Source organism: Copadichromis virginalis, linkage group LG16 (genome assembly GCF_057382275.1).
Source record: "Copadichromis virginalis isolate Kocher_CV1m ecotype Utaka linkage group LG16, C_Virginalis_male_GT1.1, whole genome shotgun sequence".
NCBI lineage: Eukaryota > Metazoa > Chordata > Actinopteri > Cichliformes > Cichlidae > Copadichromis > Copadichromis virginalis.
In genome coordinates, this window is record NC_140633.1 from 19,669,335 (window position 1) to 19,676,599 (window position 7,265).

The window sequence follows — 7,265 nt, forward strand, 5'->3', positions numbered from 1 at the left end:
GATCTGTTTCGCTTTTGATTAAACCTAGAAACTAGAGCTGAAAGTGATAAGCAGGGAATACACATGAAAAAGAGCTTATATTCAATTTAACATACAGACAGATGTAAACAAAACAACAGAAAACAACAAAAAACTTCATGTGTCTCTCTCAAGTGTTTCAGTATTATTAACTTACAAAACTGGATGGATTTTGAAATTTTGACCTTCCTGGAAAGCGAGATTGTCTGTCCGCAGCTGCTGTTGTGCTCAGTTTGACCTGCAGGATGCAGTGTTGTATTGAAAATTTTATAACAAGCATTATCTAGCAGCTACTCTAGCACACCCAACATAAAAAGCAAATGAATATAATTGAACAAATAATTAACCTCTTTTTGTGTTGGCTGAAGCTGAAGGAAGCTGCTTGAAAAAGAAATTACTGTATGAGGCACTTGTGCAGGGAGGAAGAAGTGACCTTCGCTATAATACAGTGTGCTTGGTCAGAGGCTTTGTGGCATTCAGACGCAGCCCTTGATGATGCAGTCCTACAGACTGATGAAGTCTTAAAGTATTCAGCCTTTCATACGTGTGAGGTTGAAAGCTTTAACCACTGAGGTTTAGCTTTAGTCATTTCATGTGTGAGAGAATCTAATAGTTCCTACAAAAAGTTGATTCTGTTCACCTGGATGTAGCGTTTTCAGTGGGAGAAGTATTTCATCAAACATCCAAGTGACTTTTTCACTCTCAGCTGACTTCAGGTTTCCCCAACCTTATAAACAGTACGTTTCATAACAACTCACAGTAGGACCACTGAAGGAACAACAGGCTGTGAGGTCAGTTTTATGCTTATAATTCTGCAAATTTTCATGACCACTGATTAGTGGTCATTGATCAACGGCCACCGATCAATGACCACTGATCAATGGTGTTGAGTACCATTCACAGAGAGTCAGGGGATTCCTGCAATCACAGCATTGTAAGATGGTGAAAGATGAACTCTTAGGCCCCTCCTCAATTCAGAGAAGGTCTTTCAGTTTTTACATAAATGGCCTCCTTGACTCCCTGCTGAAACCAGTGTTCCTCCCTGCCTGGCCTAATGAGTTAGCTCTTCTGTGTTGTGGTATCTGCTTAGCCAGAGGTTGTTTGGTTTCAGTTTGCTTAGGTACAGTGGTCGGACCATGAGCCCTGCAGGTTGCCACGTTTATTTTCTCATGATACATTCAATTCAGTTCAGTTCAGTTCAATTCAATTTTATTTACATAGCACAAAATCACATCAACAGTCACCTCAAGGTGCTTAATATTGTAAGAGGAAGACCCAACAATAATACAGAGAAAATCCCAACAATCATATAAGACCCTATGAAAAAAACACTCGGCAGCAGTGGGAAAGAAAAAAGTTTTAACAGGAAGAATCCTGTGGCACAAGCAGGCTCGGGTAGGACGGGACAAATAATAAACTAATTTCCATGATTTAATAATTTATTCTGAATTGTTCTATAAAATTAATAATGCTAAATTAATTTTGTCCAAATTCTCCATGTAATGCCGGCCGCTGCTACACAACATTCTCATGTTCATAATTAGTGTTTTGAATGTACCATCACTTTCATATTTACATAAGTGTTAAAATGTCCCTGACTTTATTCTGCAAATTTATTTTAACAAGCTGCTTGCAAACAAGTCTTATATGAAAAGGGGCACGGCTGAATTTGAAGTTGTCATGCTGCCCACGGAAAAATGTTCTTGTTCTATCATCTGATTATTTTTACTACTACTTACTTTTCCAACTTTCTGTTGTTCCCATCCTGGCTTTTTGAGATCTGTTGCTGCCATTTTATTTAAAATGAGCTGATATATTTAATGTTTTCTATGTTGTATTAAAATAGATCAAATATGGGTTTGCATTCTCTGCATTCTGTTTTTTTTTTAAATTTCATCTACATGTTACCATTTTAGGCATTTAATGTACAATTGAAAGGTATGAGACATGTTTTCCGCTTGCAACATCTGGCTTTTGCGACATTTTAAACAGAATTATTTGGACACCTGTATTATTGAATGTGGCTCTATAGTGTAGTGAATTACACAATGACTTTGCAAGCACAAAGGTATCTGGTTCAGTTCTAGTCAGAGACACAAATCCTCCTTGGGATTACGCCAGGAAGGGTGTCCAGTGGTAAACTCATGCTGTGACAAGGGAATAAGTGAAAGTAGCTTTATTTGGACACCTTTTGACTATATTAATAAAACTGAACTGAATTGAACCAGCTGAAATGGGAATTGTAACAGCCCAGCCATCATGCCGGAATGTTTTATTTTCATTTACACTTTTACGCTGTCCAAAAATTTTAGGATTTAGATACCAAACTATGAATACTATTTGAATGTACTGAACATTGTTATACTGAATGTACTGATATTACAACATACATGTTGTAATATCAGTAAATTAAAAATGCACACAAAAATGTGCAGAGCATGTCAATTGACCACTATGATTATTATCCACTCTAGCATCCACTCTGTTACCGTTGTCAGCAACACAGAAGATGTTTTTTTTGTTTGTTTTTTTAAGTGTATCTACCATGACATTAATCAGCTGAAGCAAAATGTTTTTTCAGAGCTGCCTATATACTATATGCTAGCGGTGTCAAACATGCGGCTCGTGGGCCAGAATCGGCCCAGCAAAGGCTGCACTCCAGTCCACTGGACAGGTTTGGAAAATGTGAAGGAGTGCATAGATTTTTATTTTACAGGTCCTCACATTGATTAAGTCTCCTGCCATTAAAATTAATACTACACCAAAGTAATTAAGTACCAGATAAACAGTAACAATAATTTGTTTTTTTTTTTACAGTGAGTTCACAGAAAAAAGGACAATCAGCATGTAGCATGAGCATATGACAAGCATATGCTCCGTCATTAAGAAAGCCCAGCAGACGATGTACTTCCTGAGGCAGCTGAAGAAATTCAACCTGCCAACACGGACGATGATGCAGTTCTACACTGCAATCATCGAGTCCATCCTCACCTCCTCCATCACCGTGTGGTACGCTGGAGCCACTATCAGGGACAAACAGAGACTGCAGCGTGTTGTGCGCTCTGCTGAGAAGGTGATTGGCTGCAGACTCCCATCTTTGCAGGACCTGTACACCTCCAGGACATTGCGGCGTGCAGCTCGGATCTCAGCTGACCCTTCTCACCCTGGACACAGTCTGTTTGACCTGCTCCCCTCAGGCAGGAGGCTCCGGTCCATTCGCACCAGAACCTCTCGCCATAAGAACAGTTTCTTCCCCTCTGCTGTCGGACACATGAACAATAACCATATGACTGTTCCCGCTACTAACACATGACCCTACGCTGTGTTCACTGCATCATTCCATGATTGGCACTGATCACCACCTGCACTCATGTATATATCTTTCAACGTAGCACTCTTAATTCTTATTCTCATGTATATATCTCATGTATAGCTCATGCACATATCTTTCTACGTAGCACTTTTAATTCTTATCCCTACTTTTATTTTTTCATGTCTATTTAAGTGCTATTTATGACACTATGTTTGCACTGAAGCACCGCAGCAATTTCCTAATATTGTAAACCTGCTCAACATTTGGCAATAAACCCCTTTCTGATTCTGATTCTGATTCTAACACTAACCCACTTTAACCCATTTTAAAAAACTGAAAGTACAAGTTTTTTAGATTTGTCACCGCTTTGCCGAGGTCTGGAGGAAGAGCCAAACTGTCACTCCCAGAGCAGAGGGAATTGGTTATGATGTTGAGAAACCACCCAAGAAGCACCGAGGCTCAAACCTGCCATAAACTGGAAAATTCCAGAACACCAGATTCACTGTCCATTGTGAAGCAAGTTGTACAAAATTGCGAACTGAGACCAAGAAAGAAGCCCCTGCTCCAAAATCAGCACCTTCAAGCTCAGCTGAAGTTTGCAGCTGCCCACATGGAAAGGCCTTCTTGAGAAATGTTTTATGGTCAGATGAGGCAAAGATTGAGCTACTTGGCTACAATAACAAGAGGTATGTTTGAAGGAAAATGAATAAGGCTTTCCAACTTTGTTTCAAACTGTAGCATCATGATGTGGGGCTGTTTTGCTCTCAGTCATACTGGTACGGTGCACAAAGTGGATGGAATAATTAAGTATATGAAGTCAGCAGCTAGACAATTTAAACTTGGGACATGGTTGGGTAAAAAAAACCCAACAGGTCAGTGACCTCAAACGCACTGGATCTGGAAGGGATCTGGATCTTGGAACGGCCTTCAAACTGCCCTGTAGAATTTTCAGGTATCTGTAGTTTACTTGAGTAATTTTGTTTCCGGGTAACTTTTTACTTTTACTGTCTGCATTTTTAAATAAATATCTGTACTCTCTATTCCTTACATTTTCAAAACAGGCAAAGTTAGCACAACACCGTCCATAAGATGCAGTTGTAGGCCTTCAACATCGAGCTAGCCCCACAAAAGAGTAGCTAGAAGAACATAAATGGAGTGATGCTTTTTAAGTGGCAGGTCATTTTAAATGCAGCGTTTCTATCAGCTCAACAAACATAATTAAACACAGTTTGTCACACAGTGTGTTGCTAGCTTAAAGGTCCAGCTGCTGTAATTCACAGGAAGAGAAAAAAAATGAGACCTAACTTCACTCCATGATGGAGAAAGAAAGAGGAAGAAGGGAGGTCATATTGAAGGCAAGGACTGCTCAGTGGTAAATGTAAAGCTTACATGTAAGTCCTCATGTTTTAAAATTAGATATTGGGTCTCTACGTGTGGCGTGTTTTTTTCATGTACTGAAACGTGCTGCACAACAACCTGTTGCATACTAACTGTGCTATTTAAAGACTGCGTGAGAAGACTCTGCAGGTTAGTCCAGGATAAACAGGTTAGTTTGCAGTACTGTGGTTATTCACAGTAAAAGTGTGTGACCGGAGGACAGTGGCTGTGGTTTCATGGTCAGAGTTAGATCACATCAAGTGTAGCAGAGATGTTGCTTAGATTCATTTACTGAATCCCACCTTCATACCAACCTTATAGTGTCTTATGGAGGACTTATGAAACATCTGCTTACATTTTGTTGAATTCAGGTGAGGGCGTCTTGATGCATGCTCAATCATCCAGGTAAGTAAATCTCCAAACGTTGATTCTGTTTATCTGGACGTAGCGTTTTCAGTGGGAGAAACATTTCCTCACTCATCCAAGTGACTTCTTCAGTCTCAGCTGACTGCAGGTTTCCCCAACCTTATAAACAGTGCATTTGCATAATGACTGAAACTTAGCACCACTGAAGAAACAATGGGCTAGGAGGTCAGTTCCTTCATCTTGATTAGAGAATTTGCATAATTCAGGTGAGCACAGTAAACCTCAGAGCAGCACAGGTCAGCTGATCTCAGCCTGTACACAAAGAAAATCTGCTGCAGCTCTCAATAGAAATTATTCTGAGCTGTGAGTCACTAAAGCCACTAAAACTGATTTTAGAGTTTCCCACCTGATGAATGCCACTTTAACATCGTCCCCCTCCCCATTTTCCTGGTCAGAGGCAAAATCACCCTCCACAATGTAGGCAACAGAAAATAGAGCTATTTTTTTATTTTTTTCTCTTCTCATGTTTTACTTAACTGATTCATGTGTAGTGCCTTTGTTATAATTGAATTTAGACTGAAATAAAGTTTGTTTCCTATATACTATCATTTAATTATTACAGGTTCAGTGAGCTTTGCACAAAAACAGCTGGTGGAAATTAACTTTTACTTTCTTACTTTGAGTACACTTCAGAGCCTGCACTTGAGTAAAGAAGTTGCTTCATTACTTTTACTGGGGTATTTTTTTAACACTAGTATCTGTACTACTTAAGAAGACCTTAAAATTATTAAATATATGTGGACTATGCTTAAAATCCAGGTCTGTGTCAGGAAACCAATAATTTTAAATGAACTCTATAAATTCTGACGAGCGATCAAATATCCAACCACAAGCTTGCTTATGGCTATCAAAAGCATCTGGTCAAGGTGCAAGATGCTAAGGGACATTTCACCAAACATTAGTGGGGGTGTATGTATTTGAGGATGAAGACTTTTGACACTGTGTGGATTCAAGAAAATCCAAAAACAAATTCAAACTGGTGTAGCCATTTTTTGTTTTTTCAAAGCCAATAAAGATGTGTGCTTTACCCTGGAAAATGAAAAATTCAAAGAAGCCAGTAAAAGCTCATTCATCCCCGTGTTCGATGTATGTAAATGTCTGACCACAATTGTAGATATGAGAGTATGTTGTCTGTTTCTTTATATTAGCCCTGTGATGGACTGTCAGCCAGTCCAAGAATACCAACACCTGGGGTATACACAAGCCCACCATGACTCTGGATGAAGGGATAAAATGATAACATTAAAAACGGAAATATTGAATTTCAGAAGCATGACACTTAAAAAAAACCAATCAATATATATATATATATATATACACACAGACACACACATATATAGGTCTAATTTAAGAATTAAAAAAGGAACACTCTTTTCCCTATAAAGTACGGTTATTCAAAGTGGGATGAAAACCGTTGTACTCCTGGTATATTTTGATATATATCCTGGTATAGATCAATGGACAACATGCAGGAAGGGGTGGGGATATAAGGAAATGTGTTCTTGATTTACATGTTTACTTTTTCCATAAATAAACAGAAACAGCAATGATATCAGAGATAGTAAGCAAATATATGAAAAAGAAAAAGTCTTTGCATTGTTCTTCTGTTGCTTCATGCTTTGTATATGTTTTTGAAGTAAGACGGTCTAATCAATGTTTTGCTGCACCACATGGAGACAAAGCATCAATACAAGTTCATAAATCCCCAGTAAATAGCAATACAATATTTCTCCTGATATTTCTGTGAAATAGTCTGTGCCTGAGTCATCGATTAAGATGACTGTGGTTGTCACACATTACGCATTTTTTTTTAAATTCCTCTGGGTATATTTTGTTTTATTTGACTTTTAAGTGGCGAGTCAAACCAGCATAAATGGCTCTGGGCAATTTTCAGGGCTAGTGTTGATGTTTTCCGCGATTATACTGCGCAGGTCCGCTGGGTGATCCGCCCATGGCCTGTTCAATTCAAAAATTATTGTGTAAAGAAAACAAGATGCCTGTTTAAGTATGTAAATAAGCCACAGCTCACAACACGCTCCACTATCCCCAGACCAGGTCCCTGAGCGCATGCGGGTATCCGTGAAAACGTGCACGTGCATTTGTGTATGTGTATATGTGCGAGTGTGTGTGT